The sequence below is a fragment of the Rattus norvegicus genome, chromosome 7 (genome assembly GCF_021556685.1).
Source record: "Rattus norvegicus strain SHRSP/BbbUtx chromosome 7, alternate assembly SHRSP_T2T, whole genome shotgun sequence".
Taxonomy (NCBI): domain Eukaryota; kingdom Metazoa; phylum Chordata; class Mammalia; order Rodentia; family Muridae; genus Rattus; species Rattus norvegicus.
Genome location: NC_141540.1, coordinates 20573957 through 20597943, shown reverse-complemented (window position 1 = coordinate 20597943; position 23987 = coordinate 20573957). Strand labels below are relative to the sequence as shown.

The window sequence follows — 23987 nt, the reverse complement described above, 5'->3', positions numbered from 1 at the left end:
GATGGATGGATGGATGAATGGATGGATGAATGAATGAATGAATGAATGCATGCATACATAATGTGAGGACGACAAAGTAATCAATCTGATATTGGACCCTCAATGCACTTCCCAGGTGCTGCTCCTCTAACTGGAGCCTCAGGAGCCAATAGAGCAGCTGGGGAGGTGATCAAAGTCTCTCTCAGGTTGCAGCTTTAATGCACTTCCCTGCGCAGCACAGGCACTGTTGTGCCTGTAATTGCTAAACAGTAAATACTGACTCTTTGATCTGCTGAAGAAGAAGCTCAGAGAGGCTAGTTTCCTTTTCACGAGAATGTAAAGTTCCCTGAGGCCCAGAGTGGAGACAGCCACTATGGTTTACAGCCTTATCTGCTTGGTGCATTTCATGCTGTGACTTCACAAAAACCACTGTGATGTAAGAATGAGTGTCCTCTGTATAAGACAGTGGACCAGCCTGTTGAATTTGTCCATAAGGACCAGGGAGCAGGTTAACATTGACCTGTGGGACTCCTTGATAGCTTTGTATTTTGTTAGTTGACAGGTTATTGCACCTCACAACTTGTGTTCACCAGATCACAGGGAACACTTAGCCTCATGGCCAGCAACCCCAATAAGAAGACTTTGCGCAGTCAGTATAGAATGGCTTTCCTTCTTGGCCAGGGTTCATTTGGGAATGTGAAATTGGCCTGGCACCGGAAAACGCAGGCCCTGGTTGCCATCAAATCAGTAGAGATCTGTAAGAAGACCATCAGGGGGATCCTGTCTGAAATGACCATATTGGAGTCACTGCACCATCCAAACATCATTTCCCTCTTCCAGGTACTCCTAACATCGAGCCAGATTCATTTTATATTACAGTACGTTCCAGGAGGGAACTTAGTAGAACTAATAAGGGAGGAGGGCCCACTGCCAGAAGAACAGGCGAAGAAAATGTTCGGACAGGTTGTATCAGCCTTAAGATACTGCCACAGCCGTGGTATTGTCCATCGCGACATCAAGCCACAGAATATACTGATAGATGCAGCGGGCAATGTTAAGTTAATAGATTTTGGTGTTGCCATCAAATGCAGACCTGGTACATTGCTGAAAACCCAGTGTGGAACCAGGGGCTTTTGTGCCCCAGAGATTGTCCTTGGGGAGCCATATGATGGCAAAAAAGCAGATGTTTGGAGTTTGGGCGTTCTGTTGTTTTTCCTGACCACTGGCTACTTCCCCTTCAGAGGAGGCACTACAGATCAGATCAAGCAAAAGGTTACAACGGGGACCTATACCATTCCAACTCACCTGTCTGGGCAACTCGAAAACCTGATCCACCAAATCCTCACAGTTTCCCCAGAGCTAAGGCCCTCTATAGAAGAAATTGAAAATCACCCATGGATCAAGAAATGTGAGGTAAACATCCCGCCCATGACAGACCCAGATTACAAAATAATAGAAATGCTCTGTGGTATGGGGTATAATGCCAATGACATCTTGGAATCCCTCCAACAGAAAAGATACGATGAACCAATGGGGGCATATTTGAGCTTAAGAAATCATGTAATCGAAGGGTATGAGATTGGATCTATCACTCCAGCCAAGCCTGGGGATCAGTGCCCTCCGCCACCCCCATCACCAGCACATCCCTCTGTCTTTGGCCTTCCTCTCAGGAGAAGGGCCAGTGAGCCCAACTTTGGCCTCCTCCACAGACAGCCCTCAAAAGAACAGAACACTGTTGCTCTGACGCTATCAGGACTCAAGATGAGCAGGTGTGTCTCCATGCCTCCCATTGCAGTATACTATCCTAAGAAGGAGAGAAGCACTTCTACCCTTGCCCTCCACTCAACACCTGTGGCTTCCCCATGCGTCTACAACAACATGTCGGGAGTTGAAATAATCCTACCACATAAGGAAGACATTGAGGTGAACACATCATCTCCCCCTCAGACGATGGGATGGTTTAAGAGACTCCGAAAAGGAATCAGGGACTGTCTCTCAAGACTTTGCTGCCTCCCACGGGCTCCAAAGAAAAAACCCCAGCATAGATCCTCCAAGAGAGTGGCTCCCCTGAAAAAGGCAGCAAGCAGAACCAAATGAAAGGGTAAGCTAATGTGGGAGGGTGCATCTCCACTCTGAATTTTATTGTCTCTGTCTTTATTCATGTATTCTCACTGGAAATATCAGAAGAGTATACATGGGGTCTCTTGGGTTGGGGAGAAGTATGTCTACTCCAGCTGGATAAAACCCTGCTCATTTCCTTACCATCTGAGGAAGAAATCTTGTTGCAGAATGCCTAGGTGGTGTCTGATGTAAACGAACTAGCAATAATCAGCAAGTGATTGTGGGTACAGCCAGTCTGAAAGGGGGCATATAAGGCTGTTCTCTATGGGGAACATATTCAGATAGAGACTCTGCTTAGGGACCTAGTGCCTGGCAGAGTGACAGTGGTCAAAGTACTAAGGGGCCACCTCCATGTCTCCCTACAATTGAACTGGACAGGCAGAGTGTACTGAGTCCTGTGAGGTCTGACAATGCTGCTTGAATGAATACATTGGGATTCAGCTGTGGATACACAGTTCTTATGTATCCTGCATGTAACAGAGAGGGGTCAGTGTCACCAGAAGTTCCAGTCTGGCATTCAGAGACTGGTCGTACAGTGTCATGCTAGTCTTACTTACCATCTACTAACCAGGGCTGAATAGCTGGTAGGGGATCTTCCTTGCTACCAGGCTCAAGGCAACTAAACCTCAAACCAAATGTCCCGGGACACTGACCCGTGGGCTCCTAGGTTTCTTTCCCTCCCATCATTTGCTATGCTACCAACAAGGAGACCTATGCTCCCTGTGAGTACAGCAAATGCCTGCTCCAGAGTTCACAAGGAGCAGAAATGGAAAGTTTCCCTCCATAGCTCTGTTCTTGCTGCTTTCGCTAGGCATTCAGTGCATGTGCTGGCTTGGTCAGCTCCTGGTCAGGCCACTGGGCATTCAAAGTGACATCTATTCACGTTCCCACACGTGCTACATACCTAGGACACACCTTCTCAGTCTCTCATACAAACCAATCTCACTGAGGTCTCACTCTAATGCTCAAATTTCTTTGGACTAGCCATCCTCTTGAGAATCTACTGTGGTAGGCTTGGGGCACTGCATGCAGCAGACAGCAGCAGACTTGAGGGACATGGGAAGCAGGCTTCAGGTGTGAGAGCTTAATTGCCTCCAGGATGTGATTGTGCACCATATTCCAAAAGTGCTCCAGCTTTGGAAAGTCCAGGCTTCTGTCTACCATGTCTGGTGTGAGTCTCAGTGCTGGGCTGAAGGACCCCACACTGAGGTTTAGAGAACAAAACACAGTGCTTCTATCATGGAGATCACTCAGCCTGTGTGACCTGCTCTCCTGTGAGAAGGATAAGAGTAGGCACCCAGCACATCTCTCTCACTGTGTCCAAGAAAGATGCAAAACTTGTGAGTGAACCTCAAAGCGGCTAAGCCTGGGAAACTAGAAGGGTTGCTCCCTAAGCATTTGCCATCTTTCTGACACTCAGTCCTCTTCCACATCTGAAGAGCATGGAGCTGGGACTCTCCTCATTTGTCAGAGGTTAGCCTCATGACATATGTCCCTGCATTTCCATGGGGTTTTGGCTCCATAGGGTGTGGGCTCTTCGTCATGGTTAGGGTTCAGTGTCCTAGCCATCCAGCTTGCTCTTTGCATTCTGGGCAGAGCCTGTTCAAGTTCTTCCCTACAACATCTGTGTGTCCAGTTCATTGCTAGAGTTAAGTCTTCTTTCATAGGCTCACGTCATTCTTTCCTAACTGGAACAAGTCTTTCAGTGTGAAAATGAGATCTGAGATTCAATCCTGTGCTCTAGGTTTACTCTGTGTCATGCTATGATCAGTTATCCAGTCAGAAGTCATTGAATAAAAACGTGCTCTGTCCCAAGCCTTCACACACTGCTGGGTCCAGGGATCTTTAGGCCTGAAGACCTATCTGTCCCCAAGCAGCAGATAACCTGGCAGAATCCAGGAAAATCAGGAAGACAAAAATGATGGTGTAGTTCTGCATGCAAACAACTAACTTGGTAAGAGACAAAAGAGCATGCATGGTAGTCCAGGGCATCAGAAGAGACCCTTTTGTGAGAGTTACAGCAGGAGAGACCCTGGAAGAAACAAATAGAATGCACAGAGGGCCATGGCGGAAGCTGTGTGACGTACAGCCAGAATCAATCTTTGTATATGATGTATATGATGGTGTCTTTTTCTGATAGTGCGGTGTTTTGAGTCACTTAAGAATAAACTAAGTTTCTCCTTTAGGTGAAAACTCCTGAAATTCCTCTTGACTCTCATGCTCTCGCAGTCTTGAAGGTCCATACATGGAAAAGACCTGAGGGGTGCACTCTCCTGAGTCCTAAGGATTGGAAAGGACAAGATAGTGAAGAGAACAGTGGGAAAGAACAGAGCCAAATAGAAATGGGGCTCATGGTGGCATCCCAGAGTCTAGAGGCCCCAACCTTCCTTCACATGCACCTGTAGGCGTTTCAAACTCAGTGGTGGTTCTAAGTAAAAAGTGTCACCAGGCACCTCTATGGATCTGTGTGTGTGTGTGTGTGTGTGTGTGTGTGTGTGTGTGTGTGTGTGTGTGCGCGCGCGCGCACGCGCGCGCGCGTGCGCGCGCACCCTTCCTATCCAAATCAAAGGGTCCATAACCTTGAAACAACATTTTCAGTGTTACAGGAATGTCTTTCTACTCTAAAGTATAGCTGAAAAGCAGCCCAGTTATACTGACTTGGCTTTTTCTCTCACGTTTCACCATCTATCCCTGGTCTCGTTAGATTTCTCCAGCTGAGATTTTTCAATAAGTTAGGAAGCTACTATGAGTCTTCTGGGATTAGGCTGCCCTGAGCTGGAGCCACAATCCAACAAGTATTCACCAAATGTTTTTGTCTTCATTGCTGCCAGGAACATAGAGAGCAGTGGGTCTTGCTTGGCTGTTGAGGAAAGTGTTGTGTAATTTAAAACTGATGTATATAAATATTATGAGGGAAGTCATAGTAACTGAAGGTAGATATTTAGAGGCAGAAACAAGAATAGAGGTCATGACCGGTGCTCTTTACTGGCTTCTTCACAATGATTTCCTTGACCTCTTTCCTATTGCTAGATGAGCTACCATCCACACTTCCCTAAGCACTTAATCATTAATCATGAAAATGTACTATAAATGCAGTGGACAATCTGACAGTGGCATAATGTAAACAAACATTTCCATCCCAAATGGCGTAAAGTTGACCAAATTTCCAGGAAAGTGTCCAACCTATATGGGGAGGGGCAATCCCTTTCTGGCATGCCAGTCACTTCAGGGTGTGCACTTGTCCTGTCACTTGGATCTGTGGAAAACTTGAACTTGTCTTTTGTCACACTTTCACTCGGGTATCTATCAGGTGTCTCAGCCACTCACCATCTCCTCATCAATTCTATCCTCCATTTGTTTAAGTTCTAGGATTTGTAGCTGCTGTGTTTATCTGCAGATGATGGTCAATAGAGTCCCTCTGGAACCTAAATTCAGACAGTACATAGAGTGTCTGTACTCTCTGTATCCCAGAGTCAGCATGAGACAAAGCCCAACAACACATGTGGACTCTTCCCTCTCACCCTAAAGGACATGGTGATCCATTAGGTTCCTGATACACAACATGCTGACATCCAGCAGTCAATGTCCTTAGCAGTTCTTTATTTTTTTTCTGATCAAGGCGACAATTTTATTTTTCTCCAAGGCTGAATTCATATCATAACATGTGTAACAGAGGGAGGGGGAAGTAAAAAACATTTATGCAGGCCAAGGACACAATATTCCTATGATCAGGGAGTAGGCTGATGTTGACAGGTTGTCAGAAAAGTCATAGGTTTGTCATATCTATTAGTCAGTAGGATGTTGGTTTTTTTCAGAAAGGTTACAGGTCATCACATTGGGTATCTTTATCATATGATTATTATTTTGACCACCAGATTTGTATTAGTCTTCTGCATCTGGCTGGGGATTTTTCATGAACCCAGTCATACTTAATTCTAACCATAATAATAACATCAACAATGGAGGGCTTCAAGGGCATCGCTCCCAACACTAGTCTACAAATGGTCTTTAAAATGATAAAATGGTTTGGTATTGTCTTAGTAAGGATTTTACTGCTGTGAACAGATACCATGGCCAAGGCAACCCTTGTAAGGAAAACATTTAGTTGGTTCAGATGTTATCATCAAGGTGGGGACATGGCAGCATGCAGGCAGGCATGGTGAAGGAGGAGTTGAGGGTTCTACATCTTTATCTGAAGGCTGCTAGCAGAATTCTCACTTCCAGGCAGCTAGGAGTAGGTCTTAAAGCCATGCCCACAGTGACACACCTAATCCAACAAGGCCATTCCTCCAAATAGTTCTACTCTCTGGGCCAAGCATAACAAACCATCACATTTACAGTGGCACTTACCTATAACACTAAGATTTGAGAGACAGACCTTGTTTCTGGCTTTCCTGCACCCTTTCCCTTTATTCTTGAGGCCTCAGAATTTTCTGCGACATTAACAGTTAATGTGTCCCTTTTGGATATAGTTCATTCTCTGATGTGCTCAAGGATGAGAAAGGACCAGAGGCTTTACTTCATCCTGCCATTGCTGAGTCCAGAATAGTGGTGTTTCCAACAAGCTAGTATCTCTCCCAAAGTTGTGAACATTTCATGGGATCAGAAACCAGCATTTGGGGGTTGAGGATTTCGGTCAGTGGTAGAGTGCTTGCCTAGCAAGCACAAGGCCCTGGGTTCTGTCCCCAGCTCTGGAAAAAAAAACAACAGAAACCAGCATTTGATTTTACAACAGGACATCAGAGTACTTTGATATCTCAGAAGCCTCATTTCCTGTGCTATTTACACTAGGTGCCGAGATTTAATAATGTGTCCCTTTGCTTTAGGGCAGATAGAGGTAGTATTTTTCTTTTTTGGGCTGACATAAGTCCTCAGTGCCAGTGAATTGGTAACTATAAAGTACAACCCTTCCAGTTCTGCCTTAAGATAGGTACGCTGGTATATGTCTATTGATCTGGGCTGCTACCCATCTGTTCTTATGGGTAGCCCTCAACACCCTCATAAACTTATGAGTTCTATCAACTTCATGTTGCCTTGAGTTGACCTGTAAGCTAGTTCACATGAAATAAACGATGGTGAAAGTACAGATGCTGGATCTCAGCTGTGGTAGTGATAGGAAGTTTTCCATAAAGCTACTCAGGTAAGAGTGGGCAGAGGAGTACTGCTGTAAGATGAGATGGTAGGGCACATTCAAGCAGAAAGCAATAAGCTTAAATCTCTACATTTACCTTGGAGTGTAGTGTAATATGTATATGTACATAAACTTGGTATGTTTCCCTGGGACATATGAATAGAGTATAATGTCATAGCTTTGGGGAATAATTAAAATAATTAGGTTTTTTAATTTTTATTTATCTATTTTTTTATTAACTTGAGTATTTCTTATTTACATTTCGAGTGTTATTCCCTTTCCAGGTTTATGGGCCAACAACCCCCTAACCCCTGCCCCTCCCCTTCTTTATGGGTGTTCCCCTCCCCATCCTTCCCCCCATTGCCGCCCTACCCCCCAAAATCACGTTCACTGGGGGTTCAGTCTTACCAGGACCCAGGAGTTCCCCTTACACTGGTGATCTTACTAGGATATTCAATGCTACCTATGAGGTCAGAGTCCAGGGTCAGTCCATGTATAGTCTTTAGGTAGTGGTTTAGTCCCTGGAAGCTCTAGTTGCTTGGCATTGTTGTTCCTTAGCAGTTCTTAATGGCCACTGGCTCTCTCAAGTGCAGTCTTTAGTCATTCGGGAAAAGGGAAAGGATCCATAACTTCTCCTTTCTCTGTACTTGCTCCAGTGTCCTTTCCTGCTGAGTGCTTTTGCAGTTCCCCTAGTTATAATCTACAAAGGGAGGTCTCATTCAGTTGGAGGTTCTGAGAAAGGATGGTTCTGCCATTGTCCTGGGCACCTGGGTTTAAGTCCCCCTCACAACTAATTTCTTTCCCTCCTTCAGTTTCCCTCCTGCAGATAATGGTGGATTTGAGGCCAGGACAGTCATGGATTCCTGAGTACAAGGACAGTGGCTCATTGTTGCTAAGGATCCCAACTCAAATTAGCAACACTGGACTGAAAACACAAACTAAAATCCTCCTACCTGAGCAAGGTATGCAGAATAAACAAGAGACTGTTGTTCACAGGGACAAGTGTCCATATAGAATCTATAGTGATAATCTATGCCTGGCAGAGGAACAATGGTCAACTATCTAATGGGCCCCCTCAAAGTCTCCCTGCAGCTCAGAAGAACACCAAGGGCCTGAGCTCTGTGATTCCTGTATCACTGTGGAGCATCTGCCAAGAATGGACACCAGCATCTGTAGACCAGGGAGAGACGGGTTCCCACACTTTAGTTCCGTACGCCCAAACAATAAAACAACAGCCTATCCCCTAATGAGGTATGTACATAATGATAGAGGATTCTCCACACAAACTTGATTCACAAGAACAGGGCCTCTTTGGTAGCCACCCAAACCATCTGAAATCAGGCAAGAAGATGTGAGCAGAAGCCTTCGATCCCTGTACCTCAAGACCAAATAACACTCATTCTGATAGGATACATGAGCTGGTCCTCGTTTATCTTCATTCCCCAATTCCATCTATCTCCTATCTGGATGGAGACATTTCCTTCCCATGCTCTGATCTGAATCTTGTTCTGCAATTCATGGAACACATTTGAAAAGTCGATCTGGACCTCCATGTCCTCATTTGTCCATATGGACCTTCAGGATGGACAGTCTCTGGAAGATCCTGTGCCAGCTGCAGGATGGGCTGAGCAACTGTGTTTGTCTATATCTATGGCAGAATCACTTGAGCCAGTAGATTATCTAACAGTGCCATTCTGCCCTTGACAATAATGTGAGGATTCCCCTGTCTCCATATGAACCAACCTGCCTGCCCCAACACTGTGCTAATGTCGCTGTGGGAACACTAAGGACATGAGGACTATGAGAGTAGGATTCTCGGTGCAAAAAAAAAAATGAGTCCCCTTTTAATACTGACTAAGATGCTCAGGCCTCAAAGGAGGTGGACTGCAAGGGTGAGAGCTAAGTGTTCCTTCTGGATATGAGTCAACACCAGCACGCAGGAATCCACCAGGTTTGGATGGACGATGCATCTGACCAGAAGAAGGGAGTAGTAAGTTTCTGGGGTGCACTGAAAGATCCCTCACTCTGTGTAATTACCCAGGAAATGAAATAGTCTTGTCTATGTGGACATCGGTGCCCAAATGAGAAAAATAGTGTATATATCCCGACCACTTAAAAGTCATGCTGTTTCTGAGAGAACCTCTGAGCTCGAAAGACTGTGAAATAGGATGTCTGCCTGTACCAGAATCTTTCCTGAGTGGAGAATTTCATCAGGAAGGAAGAGGCCCAGAGCATGCACATATGTTGAACTCTTGAAGGGCACCCAGTTTGAAAGAGAACATCAAAGGCCTGAATCACTGTGAAACATGCTGTCTGCAAGTACTAGAACACTTCCTGAGAGCATGGGACACTGCCAAACCACTAGAGCAAAAGTTATGATGGATAAAGAGACAGGTGTTCTGATGACCTGTGACCCCATCAGGAGCCCTGAGGGTCACCTCCTGCTAAACCAAACATAAACTTTATCAGTGAAGGTCACTCCTGAGAAACCCTGTTGAGAAACCCTGCAGACAGGAAAGCCAAGGAGGCCTCCTCCTTCCCATTGTCATTATCTTCTAAGGGAGCTTGAACAGTCCTACAGACTTCTTAAAAAGCCTGGAACACTCTGCTAATTTTGTGTTCACGTACTCTTCAACTGAGTCAGGAGAAGAAAAGAGATATTTGGAACTCTGATCCAATCAAATTAATATTCTGGTGATCAGAAGCCAAGACTGTACAGAGATTTCTGAGGCCTCTCCAGGAATTCTGTCCAGAATCACGCTCTGGAGGACTTCAGTGTGCGAGAATGTGCAGTACCTTGGACAGACTCTGGGGTCTAAGGAATGAAGTTTGTCCTCAGTAGGACAAAAAGACACAAGAGGAACGCCCGAGTACATATAGAACACAGGGTGCCATGATGTGGAGCCCGAAGACAAGGGAGGCTGCTGAACACTCTAATGCCTGTATGAGTGAACTTGGACATGAACAGTGTAGCTGTATCTGTTTGCCTTCAGTTCAACCTGCAATGTTGTCACCATCTCCTCTTTAAGCCAATGTCTCAGGAAACTATCCTTGACAAGGCTGTTCTGCCCTTCAAGCTCATATGATGGTTGTGCATGTAGGAGACCTAGCCTTCTGTCACCAAGGAAACAGAAAGCAGAGGAGGAATGTGATCGTGGGAGGCTGCAGGCAAAAGTGATGTGGGGCCACAACTGTACCTGGAAGCTACAGGGTACAATCCCTGAGGACCTGTTCAGACCTTCATTCTATTCTGGTGTCTTCCTAGTGACAGCCCTGCTAGCCAATGACAACAACTTCTCCCTGATCTTCCCCAGCCTTGCTTCCCAGTCCTGAGACTTGAAGAACACAGAGGAGGGCCTCTGTAGGTCAGTGACTGGCTCTGGACCATTGACCACTACCACTGCTTTACTTGGGATGGTGTTCAAATTGTGGGATGTCTGAGAAAGCTGGGTTCCACGTTTTTGCTATGCAACCTGTTCCTCACGTCCTGGACTTTGCCTGCTCCAGTCCTCAGGTACTATCATGGAAGCCATTGCTCTCTTCACAGTCCTGTCATTCTTACCCACAAGGAGTAAGGATGTAAATTCACTCTAGATGTGAGCACAGCTTCTAAACTGTCTATGTGAATTGGTGTCATCTGTCCTTTTGTCAGTTGCCATTCAGTAAGCATTGTGACGTGTAAGGCTCTCAGGAGAAGCCAGATCCCAGTGGCATTAGTGTGACAAACAAGCTGTGCCCAAGGAGCTGACACTCTGGCAGAGTCCAGGACATCCAGGAAGACAGAGGTGGTGAGGTAAGTCTGCATCAAAACAGGTAAAAACAGTAATAAAACTGTCAGTTCCCATCCTTGTACAGGTTGTTGGGAAACACTGTCCCTGAGAAGACAGCTCTGTCGAGCTGAGCCTGGAGAGAAAGAAGGCATGAGAAGGAAGGCTATGGCAGCCATGTGACAGGCAGCCATCATGAATGACTGGACCTGACGAGTGTCTTTGATACTGTGATAGATATTTATGGACACCCTAAAAGGACATTTATTGTGTTTCATCTCTTAGTGAAATGCTGTTCTCCACGCACATCACAGACCCTGGGAGTGTTGGGTATTGCTACCTGCCAAAGGCCTGAAGTGTGCACTACTGTTGTGCTGGTGGTGGGATTGTCAGAAGATGAGGAGGCCATCCTGATAGAGACAGTGTAGGAATCCCAGAAACAACAGGCCATGTTGCTGCACGTGGCTAACCATCGTTGATTTTGCATGTCAGTTTCTAAGCCGGTACGGAGTGCAGATAAAAACTGTCACCAGAGGTAATCCTGAACCTTGGTTTACACCAGCACTGTAGTTGGCTTTATCTCCCATGCAGACACTCAGTCTCCCTCAGCACACCCTCTTACTGTCCAGGAATTTTCTTAGCTATACAAATAACACACTGGGTTGTTACAGGCCGAATGACCTAGCTCAATCCTCTGTTCTCTTACACTCTGTCCCTGTCCTCTTTTTAGATATCACCAACTATGACTCTGACATACAATGAAGCAGTCGAGGGCCATGAGGCTTTTCTGACTGAGGCAACACAGCCTGGAGCCCAAATCCCGAGGCTGTGCACCAAAGTCCTTCCCTGTTTGTCACTGGTGAGCAGAGTCTGACCTGAAAGTCTGGACCTGATCTCTCAGTGAAGGCAAAACCGCTTGACCTCTGATTTTGAACTGAAATTGTAGCTAATGCTGCTATTGATTTAAAAATCCAGTTCAATATGTGAAAAAATACACTTTACAATCTCCTGGAACATTCTGTCTCAGAGAGGACCGTGTCTACACTTCAAAGGAAAGACCAGGTGAGGAAGATGGGGAGGTCCCATGTGGATTTCTCACTACGTGATTGATCTCAACCCACTTCCCAAAGTTCCTTTAGTTCCAGCATCAAATTAGAAGGCCTAGATGAATAGAGCCCTGAAGTGCTGATAGAGACTGAGGGCTCCCTGGGTGGTGTGTCCCATGAACAGACCTTTCAGGGTCTCTGGTGCGGCCGATTTCTCCTCACTCTGTGAACATCATAGGTTATGAATGCTCTCCCTGAACACTCCGATATTCACTGGTCAGTTTGCAGTCCTGCCTAGCACTTGAGGAAAGTTCTCCCACTCTGATTGACTTCTGGGTTCCAGCTTCCTTTTCTATAGAGGGTGCTTAGTGCTGTAAAACAGGAATCTGACTAACACAGTGTGTTGAATAGCTGGTCTTCTGTAATGCCTAGAAGCAGCACAAGATGGGGCCACTGGACACAGTCATCCCTGTATCCTTCAGCACCATAGAATTTGTGATTAGTTATCAGCACAGAAAACCACTTTTCTTTGATTCCATCTTTTCTGATTCTTTTCTAAATACTAGAACTAAATACTCAATACCAGAACTGACCTGATTGTGTAGGAACATGGGAATATCCTCTAAAGTTCTACCATCTGCACACCCTCTGCTGTCCTCTACTTCTGGGCACTTGATCCCTGTGACTGTCTTCCTGGGAAGCTCACCCTCTCGTCTATTTACACATCTTTTCTCCAGTGTCTCAGTACAGTGTCATTATGTGAAGAAGTAGTGGGGACGCTGTCCTTATCATCCCATGGTATTCCATACTCTCAATTGTCCCTTGCAGATCCTGGTGCTTTCCCACAAGAAGTTGCTCAATGTGGCTACCAGGCAGGCCAAACAAAAGCCTCTGTCTGCAGACAGGAGGGCACCAACAATGTGTCAAGCAACCTCATCTGCATCGTCACAAGCATCTGTAGTGTGGATATCTGGTCAACATGGTATGGCCCCTCCCTTCCCTGGTTGCCACCATCAAGTGTCATATAGGTCATCCATTTCAGTGCCAAGATCTAGAATTCCTCTGCTGGTTAGGGCTTGGGAAAGGTCCAAGTGCAAATGCGATGGTGTTTTGTGTTATTGGTTATTCCTTAAATGTGGGAAATCTGTGTATCCAACTGTTGCAGAGTGCCTTCTTCTCTTGCTCTTCACCCATGCTTTAGGAAGGATGCTGCTCACTAATTGTCTCTCAGTGACATGGTGGCACAGGGGAAGCAATGAGCTTAGTATCAGAATGCCTCTTGACATTATTGGTACTTCCTAGAAGGTCATTAGTGGAGAGATGTTCAGAGTTCTGACAACTCCTCTCTGCTGTCGTCTGACATATGACAGGCACTGACAGAGTCTCTCTAACCCTTGAGAGAACGCCCTGAATGTGGTTCTTAGAATATGAATGGAGATCAGACATTGATAGGGAGTGAAGCCATGCCCACCTGGTCCCACCGAGCAGGAGTTGGGAGCTACCGTTTGATAAATTTGACTGACTAAGAGAACCACCAGATAACTTCCACTGTTGTCTGAGTTGTTGTTTTTAAGTGTCAGTGTGATTATCTGAAACAAAATATTTTTAGTTTCATTTCAATCCAGTGACTTAACACTTCCTGGTATACTGCATTAGCACAGTGTAGCCAAGGCACTACAAAGGGGCTATCCATGTTCTATCCACAGGCAGGAGTGTAGAGAAATTAATGCATGCATGTAGGCTTGCTTGCTAGTGCACATCTAAAGGCCTCTGCTCTTGTGAAGTCTTTCCCTAAGCCTAGGGAGTGGCACTGCTAAAATTCTTGTTACTTCCCATGTCATTTAAGATCATGAAATCGATTCTCTACAGACTTGCTCACAGGAGAACATCATCTAGAGGATTCCTTTGTGAAGACTCTCCCTCCAGGTCACTTTTCCTGTACTAATTGACAGTTATAAATAAAGATCATGAATTTCTCCCAGTGGCCACCTCGCCGCTCAATATTGATAACTGTCAGACATGTGACTAGAGGCTTTAGCTTCTCATTTTACCTAGGGTCAAAGCTGACATCTTGTAGAGTGTCCTTTCTGGCCCTCTCAGTTTCTCCCCATATTATACCTGACAGTGTTTCCATTCAGCCATCAGCTCAACACTATGATGTATGTACTGTGTCATTGACTGGTACTTTCTAGGCATAGATAAAAATTTCACAGCAGACTTGTTGGCCTTCAGGTTGATCTTTTTCTTTTTCTCTTTCCTCTGCCAGGTCGTTTGACAGTTGTGGAGCCCCTCCCACCAATAAAGGTTAGCAACTTGTCGGGCTTTCATGGCATTTATGGCAGCTAGATTGTGCTTCTTAGAGTAAGTCCAAATCAGTGCTACTAGGTATTTATGGTGCTTATACACCTTACCCTAATTTAAACAGATGGTGTGGGCACTGAGAACATGTAGCCCTGCAAAGCATTTTAAATTATTTACATATTTTCTCCTTTACCTATTCACTCTCCCCTACATCCTGTCTGTAGTCTGTCTCTTCTATCTCTTCTCTGTTTTTATATCTTTTGTTCCGTCTTTTTCTCATTCTTGGCATCAGTTTCTGACTCTCTCCGTTCTCTTTCTTCCTGCCTAGCTGCCTCTTTGCCTGTCTACTGCTCTGTCTGTCTCTCCCTTGCTCTATCTATGTCTCTCCGTCTCTCTCTCTCTTGCTGTGTGTGTGTGTGTGTGTGTGTGTGTGTGTGTGTGTGTCCATGCATGTGGGGGCAGGTAGCATGTATATTTCCTGGAGATCCTGTGAAGGTCAAAGTTGAACTCAAGTGAGGTCTTCCTCAGACTCATAAAGGACCTAGTAACTGAACTCTACTACCTATTATTGGAAAAGCTTTTGTAGGTGAAGAACCTGAAGGATCTGAGGCTGTGCCAGTACATGCTGGAGAAATACTTGACTGGACTCGGGAGTAGGAGCCTAGGCATTGGCCCACAGATGTGCTGTTCTCCTTCTTTGGATACCCGTCGCAAAACACAATCTTCTCTGTCTACTGGAGTTGTCTTGGTTGTAGATTTGGAGATCCTCAATATCCCAGCTTAGTTCTCTAACGTTAAGTCATATCGACTCTTAGCATAGTACTTTATTTGCCACTGTTCTTTCTACCTTTATTTTTCTAGAACTTTCTATGGGTAAGTTATTCCTTCTGTAACACTTTATGATGTGTAAGCCCACACGAGGGTACCCAGAGTCCATACACAATGTGCTCTTATTTACCTGTGAGAAGTCCAAGCCAGTAACACCAATCTTAACTCAGTGGTGAGAAGGAACTTAAAACTCAGAACAGGACTTGTTTTCATTCCTTTCTTGTTAGTATCATTCACAACTTCTGAAGAAGTTGGGAGTCCAGAAAGCAAAGGGTGGGATTTTCTCACATGATCTTGACCCATGTTGGGTTTTCTGTCTTCCATCTCCACCTTTAACATTTAATATACAACATCTCTCCAAAGGTCATGCCTATTCTAGTGTGCTGCACTCAGTGAAGAAGTTGGACCAAGCGTCAAAAGAGTGAAGGCCAAGCTCTGAGTGTGACAGAGAGTTTGAGATGGACAAATGATGCTTTGAAAAACACGTGACTTCTCGCTGGGACCTCCATCTCCTGTAAATAACCAACAACCTGTTCAAGGATCAATGTGCCTCTGACATGAGGACAACAAGGTAGAAGGGAGTCCACAGAAGGAAACGGGTCTGAGGGCTAACACCGTAACGCTTCCAATTCTGTCTTCTAGGCATCACTAACAAATCTATATAGTCCTACCTCCCAGAAGATGAGTGAAGGTGTTACAGTTAGGATGACTGTTGACACGAGGCTCTCAGAGGTTCTCCACAAATCTGAAGGACAAGATTGAGATTGCCATTCATATGGTCTTTCCATAGTCTCCCCTTGCAATCAGAATTGACCATCACTATGGACCTCATCTATTAGATGCAGGTAAGATGATCACCTTAGGAAACCTAGTCTTTGCTGCTGAGATACTGGGATTCCAAACAACTATGAGAGGAGAGGGTACAAAGTGGAGCTCAGTCCTGCCTCTCATACCACACATAGCTGATGTCCTGGGGTGTTGTTCTCAGGAGGCATGGAGGACATGTATCTATTTCATGTAAAAAGAAACTGTTACGAGCAGTCTGAGGGCCCTGTAATTAGAGCTGAGTCTTTGATTGTACCACATCGTAAGCAAGTGAGGTTGGAAACATTGTTGCAAATGACAAGAGCCACCACTCTCCCTGCAACTGTTGTAAGGGATGTTCCCTGTACATCTTTATCCTATGTGATGCAGGTGTGAGCTAGATACTGACTAGAATAACAACTCAATGATTCTAAATTATTGATATATGGAAGGACAGGGTATTGGTTGTGTCTTGGTAAATGTACCCATGTCTGTCCATGACTGAGTTAAGTAAAACACTGTGTCCTTGTGTGAAGGGGAAACTAAGGCCCTTCTGGGGTCTCTCCTGACAGTGACTGCCCCAACAACAGAGAAACTCATCAAGTTTCTCAGGATCTTTCCTTCATCCTGGCTTATTTGGTAAAACAGTCTCCTCCCCAGACACAGCCATTTCAGTCATTCTCACAGCCATGTCCTTGACACAGTTTCCATATCTTCCAACTCATACCACCCTCTTTGTGTAACATGGAAAGTTCTTGGTCATGCCCAGTGTCCTAACAATTCTAGAGTAAGCCTGCTTTACTGCACATTTAGACCTTTCACATCAGGCTTCGTTCTTGTGTAACATGGGTAGATGTCAGCCATGCCCAGTGTCCTAACAACACTAGAATGAGCCCACTTCACTTCACAACTAGGCCTTTACTGTGAGCCGTGTGGACATCTTCTTCCTTCTGTATGGTTTCCTTGTATAGTAGACAAGGGAATGATATCTCAGGATATCCCTCCACCATGTAAGTCTTCACACCTTCTCCATAATGTCCTTGGCCTCTTGAGGTGAGCCAAAGCAGCAGTTCCATCCATTGCAAAAGGCAGTAACTCATACCCCATTCTTTCCAGACATGGCCCAGATCAATCTCTAAACTATTTAGAGCACTTAATCCATCTCTCAATTCTCTGAAGCACTTGAAGGGAATACAGAGGTGACAGATCCTCTCATGATGATCCTCAGAGAATTTTACCTATTAAGACCAACATAGACGGAAACCATGACTGCAAGCTGACCTTTGTGAGAACCATATTCTCTAGGGATATGAAGCAATGACATTGGGATGTCTCTAAAGGGGCAATGCCCCATACTCTACATAGTAGAATGTTCTGTCTATTTAAAACTCGGGGAGAGGTGGGCTCCTTCTCCCATAGATACAAGCAGGGTTCTCAATTTCTTCTGGCTCACGACAGATCCGTGGATCACATTTGTGATTCTTTCTGGTCCCTGGAAATCCCAGGATCCTCTGAGTTTAACATAGGCAGCCACTGGGATACAGGTCAGTGTGGTCTCTAATGTTGCTGTGCCTCCATTTGCTGACATTGTGGCTACACTGCAACCATGCTCTCTGGGTTCACAGAATGCTATGCTGTACTCTAAGCTTTCCCAGTCTCAAGGGTGGACCCAATCTGGCTTGGTACTATCACTTTTTTTGGAGGTTACATCCTGAAATGCCATGTGTTCTTCATAATGGAATTAAATGCTTTTACTATTCTTTGTGGTACATATGAATGTTCATGAAAATCAACATAAAACTTTACATACAAGATGTATTAAAAAACAGCAAATGCTGTCCTTCTAAGCCATTAGACCCCTGAACCCCTGCTCCATCCCTTCAAGTTATCAAACCCCCAAGATTGTCTCTGTCACATCTGGCCAGTGTTTCCTGGGGATGTCTCCTTCTGGTTCCTAGCAATGACCCTGCTGCTTTAGGCTGGTAGACTATGTCATTTTTCTCAGATGGTTGCTCGGAAGACCTCCTCACTTGTATTGTCTGATGTGCAGTTAGGATAAAATAGCTTGCAAGAAGGAGTTGAAACGACAACTTGCAATGTTGTGTTCATGGGCTTAATTGTCAAGGAAACTGGTAGACATGAGACCAATGTGGATAAAGAGAAAAACTGTGAAATCCTATCAAATTCCCAGTGATGTATTCAAATGTGTGATGCTCAAGATGATGCTTAAAATTTGGAGAACTCATTTGTTATTGTGGAGCCTAAATAGTCCTTTTAGAAAGGCTAGGCTCAGGCATAGCCAGGCAGAGTCCAAACAGTTATAGTCCAGTACTGAAAGACAAATCTACTAAAAGCCTTTGGCCTTCCCACAAATATGTAAAGACAGATGGTACTACTAGATGTCATAAATGATCATAACTGTCATAGATGTCATAAGTGTCATCTTTTAGGGTTTTGGCATCCTTATCATTCTTGTGTCCTTGCTGTCTCTAAGACTATGTCATGTTCCCTTCTTTGAAGTACAGCCTTCCCATAATCTGATACATTACAAAGTTTGGAAGATGTTGCAATGAGGGGTCGGCTGGCATATGCTCTAAATAGAAGCTGAGTGAGTTGTGGGGTTTCCTGAGTTCTAGGTACCTGAGCAGAGTGAGGCAGGACAGGTACCCACAGTCTGGAATCACTGGTCAAGCTTCATGCATACACTATTCTACTGTGGGTGGCAGTACAGAATGAGAACTGGAGCTTAGTTGGCTTGCTTCTCACTATTCTCTCACGCATTTTCATCTTGGATCACATTTGTTCTGATCAAGGCACAGTCTAGTGTGTGATAAGTTTCTCTCTACGGGTTGATGGATATGTTAGGATTCTCAATGGATACTGTTTTTTAGATCATTGTGTGCCTCCCATTTTGAGCCCTGCCTTTGGTATCACCAAGTCATGTGATCCCTCCAGACTTCTTCCCAACATTTATCATCATGTATAAATCTTCCATCCAGCTTTGAAAATTCATTTTCCAGAAAGTAGAACACGCTTGGATGGCAGTGACATCTTTGGGCTCCGATAAGCCAATACTGGTGGAGGATAGAACTCTGTCAGTCATTGGAGGAAAGAGTCTCTTCTGGTTCATGATGAGCAGATTCCAGGCGACTTTTTTCAAATGTAGTAAGGTGATCTAGACCCTTTGTTTGTTAAGTGATCAGAAAGTTTCTTTTACCCTCCTCCCCAATATTTGCACAAAAGGCATAAGAAGTCTACTGAAGTCTTTTGGGTCATTAGGGCCCTGCTTGTGTTTTTAGCAAGGTACTGGTAGGCAAAGAAATCTCTGGACAGTGGCATATCTGCAGTGTGTAACTATATCTTCACGTTGCTCCTATGAGACCAGGAAATAGAGAGGGCACAGTCACATTAAAATATAAATTCTGTTGTATGACTGTTGGGCTGTGCAAAGTAGAGTGGGCACTCTTCAGAAGTATCATTTGGATATTTTTCAGCTATGGAGAAAGAACCCTTTTGTCATCATCTTCACCTCTGGATGTGTTTATATTTGTGTCACAGAACTTGAGCTTTTGAGTCTCCAAGGAGAATCTTTTGGTCATTTACTGCAGGATCTGCATGTGGGTCTCCTTGACTGTCTTCTGTACATTGATAACTCAGGTGATGCTTTCTATAACTCAGCATATGATCCCTGAAGGTGTAGTTGTGTCTCCCTCTCTTTGAGTACCCAGGATCTTCATATTCTCTGTGCTCACCCCATTCTCTAAGTTTTTTAAACTTGATCCCCAGTCATAGTCTGTCCACAAGTGACCAGGCATTTGATTGTACTTGAGGACACCCCTGACTGGATGTTTCCAGTTTTCACCCCATTGTACGGAGGAGAACAAAGACCTGGAGATGTCATGTTGTTCCCTAGTACAGGCCATGCAGAAGAAAATTAGGCAACCAACAGCAGAATTTCTGAGTGCTCAAACTCTGTCATTTTCTACAGGTTGTCTAGCAAGCCTCTGGATAGGCAGCATGGCAGAAATCAACTCTTTCCAAAAATGGCTGCTGCTGACACAGTGGATAGAGCACACACAAGCTCCCTGTCTGACTCCCTCAGCTCTTGCATATCTCCTTGGCTATCATTTCAGAAAGCTTCTGATTCTTCAGACATCAGGTTAGAGGGACAGGAATGGCAATGAGGGTTTTCTTCTTCATTGGTAGAGTGGTAGAATGTCTGGTATGTTCAAAAACTATTGGGAAAGAGCTGGGAACATATCTTCTGAAAAAAGTATTCCCTCCATTTATACAATCTCCTTCGTTTTGTTCTCCACATTCAGCTTCTTGATACTGAAGAGATTGTTCTACCTGATGAGCCCAGGACTAGAAGATGGACTACATCCAAGAAGCCTGGCCCATCTAAGGCCAAGTCACATCTTCATGAAATATTTGAAAAACATTTGTGCACAGGATAAAGGTGCAAGGACCAAGGTCTCCTCAGACTTTCTAGCATTCAGAGGGTCTGACAAACTCAGGTCAAAGGTTAGTAACGTCTGAAGCCTAGATCATGAAGAAGGCCCCACTCCACAGGAGAAGCCTGTGGCTGATGCTGTTGCAACCAGGACTATGATTGTGAAACTTTTGTCTGTTCAGGATAGCAGGTTCAGGAATCTTGTGCCCAGGTATCCACAGGCCTTTTTTCACACATTCCTTGGTATAATTTTGCAAGTCCTGACTTTGGAAGTGTCAGGTCCTTATGCTCTCTCACTTGATATATAGTCCATCTCACTTGATATATAATCCAAGAAAGATTTTTACCCCTTTAAGGGGCTGGAAATAGACTGGACTCACAGTTACCATTAAAACTGAAGTTCTGTCCTTTGTGGTTATTGGCCCTTTTAAAACTTGTTTGACTGGAAACAAAGCTCAGAGCCTGATATTTCCAAGATTCACCCCTACAAATTCAGAAACCCACAGCTCAAAGCAGTACAGATACCACTCAGAAATGAATCCAAGGACAAGGTGTCTGACATGAGAATCTTACAGATTTATTTATAGGTCTAGGACTCAGCAACACTACACCTACGTAGAATCATTCAGGTATTCCACCATTAGAATTTGGGAGCTGCCATTCACAGAAATGACCCATGGGAGACTCATATTGCCATATCATTGCCTCTATGACCCATAGTGCTGTGACTGCCATGCTCTCTGTCAAACTCCATAGGAGGTCACCATTAGTAGAAAAGCAGTGCAGGGCAGCAGAGCAGTACAGTGGCCCTAGGGTGGTGTCGTGGGTGGTTCCAGGAGATACTGCCATCACACCACTCTCTACATCTAGAATGAAAGGAAGAGGAACACGGGAGGGAGTGTGTGATTGTATTCATGGCCAAAAGCAGCCTAGGTGTCAGCTACCAGTTTGGAAGAGCACATTTGCGTCTGTATAGAAGATTCAGGTCAGGAATGTGACTGGGAACAGAGGATTCAATGCTCACAAGAGGAATGTACCTTACCTGACATCTTGCACTACACCAGAACAAGCACAGGATAGTTTATCCTTATAAGAACTAGCATAGCACACTGCTGGCATAGGGGAAATCTCTGGAATATACAGGATTGGTTGAGTACCACACAGGATGGCTGACAAGCCAGCAGAAGTGTAGGACACACACTGAGGTCAAGTGTCAGGTGTCCTGAGCTATGTAGCCACACAGCTGGACAGATGGACTTTCTTGCTCTGACTGAAGAAGAACCAAAGCAGGGCCTGCCTCAGCCTCCATCTGTACCATGGATCCAGCTGCTTCTCTCTCTTGCAAGTCACAAGCATCATGAAGCAACTGTGTTGGTTCCTGATATCACATGGTCTTTGTTCACGTTAAAGACAGGGCATGCAAGAATGTATTCTCCTCCTACCTATGTGCTGGACTAGGGACAGGAGATCAGATCCCTAGGCCTGGTCTTCTGACTATTCCGATAGTATATCAGAGAAATATTTAACCTTAGATTTCCTGCTCTTAGAAGCCAAAATAAACCTGTCAGTCCGGGAGTCTTATCGAGAATGATACTCTGGGATTCATCTAAGCCAGGCCTCTTACTCAACCCTTCTGCTGCCTATTTCCTGGTGCTAAGCATGGACCTCAAAGTCACCCTAAGACTGCATCCTGAGTTCACACCCTGAGATGCACTTAAGACTGACCTGAGAGCTGCTCAAGAGGACACACACGGGTTACACCACAAAGAAAAGTCTATCAAAGCTGACATAGGCCAGGAATTTGGTTCCTGACTCGACAGTGCTTGTCCAGTGAGTATTTTACACATTATATGGATCCCCAGGACCAGAGCCAGAGTCACAAAGTCAGGGGCAGTTTATAGTGTGCAATTAATAGCCAACGGAATCTTCGGTAGCAAGCTAAGAACCTGCAGAGAAACCTCAAACCCAGCCTGCTGGATGGTGCCAAGATCCAGTAAGGAACACTTCCTAAGAGAAAACTCTTCCTGGGAGAATTGCAGCCCAGTAAATGGATGCTCTCACGATTCTCGGTGAAATAACTCATGGACCTTTTTCCTTGTGAACAGGGAACTTCAAAACATCATGGGGTGAGGTGAGGTGAGATCCAGGGAAGAAGGCTGCCCTTTGGCTCAATCTGAGAAGTTAGGATGCTTCATTTGCATGGGGGAGGATCTCAGGTGTTGTCCTAAGTGACATCATCATCCTGGTGAAATGTCATGTCACTTGTTCTGAGACCAGTAGGCCTGAGTTGTAACTAATGCCTACACTTTTCAATTAGGAGAATTCCTGGAATTTTTAAACCTATTTCATCCGTGCCAGCTCTTCTGTCTTGTGGCAGACACCACTGACCCACATAAAACCACACACGTGAGTGCGCATGTGGACACACACACACACACACACACACACACACACACACACACACGCACACACCCCAACCCTGTCATCAAATGAATACAGGGGCTAGAAAACTAAAGACATGGTCCTCCAAAGAAGACCCTCAAAGGTAGATAATTAAACAAGTGTTCCCCATCCTCCTCATCCTGGAAGAGGAATTTAAAGTGCTTTATGTGACCTGTGCCCTGTCCACCATGACAGGTAACAAGGAAACCAAGGTCAACAAACGATGGGCAGGACAGGGAGAATCATGGTTGCTTACACACTGATAGTAGGAAGTGAAACTGGGGCCACCCCACTGGCTACCAGCCATTTTGTCCCTCAGAACGAGTAAAATAGGATGGATGGCTGATCCATCGATGTGATGCGGGGATCCTCAGACATGCAGCATCACTGTTGCATTGTTCACTATGGCTCAGAAAAGGAACCAGCCAGGATGACACCCCATTAATGTCCTGTTTAGAGACTCTCTCTCTCTCTCTCTCTCTCTCTCTCTCTCTCTCTCTCTCTCTCTCTGTGTGTGTGTGTGTGTGTGTGTGTGTGTGTGTGTGTGTGTGTTGAGATTTTTGTGCCTAGTTGTCATAGGCAAGTTTCCTCTGGTAAAATGTCACAGATGCTGAACTAGTTACTTATAAAATGGTAATTTACCTCAACCTAGAATTACCAAGGAGTAACAATGCAATGAGGGATTGAATGTGTAGAACAGATTGTTCTGTAAGTATATCTATCAGTCAGACATTGCATTTCTTTATAAGTTGATTCAGGGGAAGACCTAGCTCATTGTGAGCAGTGCTCTCTCTGATAGTGAGTCCTCGATGGTGGAAGTATGGAAGAAACACGCTCAACAGCAGGCATGGGATTGTTCTTTCTCTGCCTCGCTTTTGGCTATGACTACCTCCCTCAAGTTCCTGCCACCTTGACATAGCCCCAAATAGCTCACCACTGAAATAATCTCTTTCTACCTAAGTTAGTGAGATCTGGGTGTCTATGCAAGCAGAGAGAAAAAGCAGAGGGATTTGAACCATATTTGGAGAGAGAATGCATAGGATTTGATTCTATACATGATTGGAGGTATATAGAAAAGAGAAAGGTCAGAAGTGACCGTTAGACTTATGGCTTAG

General features: G+C 44.9%; 2 pseudogenes across 1 annotated transcript; both read left to right on the top strand.

Moving 5' to 3' along the window:
* The first annotated feature begins 465 nt into the window (after nt 1-465).
* Nucleotides 466-15226, top strand: Smokwl3 (sperm motility kinase W like 3; annotated as a pseudogene). Its single transcript, XR_015624446.1, has 7 exons — nt 466-2080; nt 8044-10745; nt 10884-11024; nt 11729-12060; nt 12873-13026; nt 14311-14348; nt 14923-15226. The product of XR_015624446.1 is annotated as a sperm motility kinase W like 3 (transcript).
* The window catches only part of Ddx21-ps9 (DExD-box helicase 21, pseudogene 9), a 34884-nt pseudogene continuing 18069 nt past the window's right edge, over nt 7173-23987 (top strand).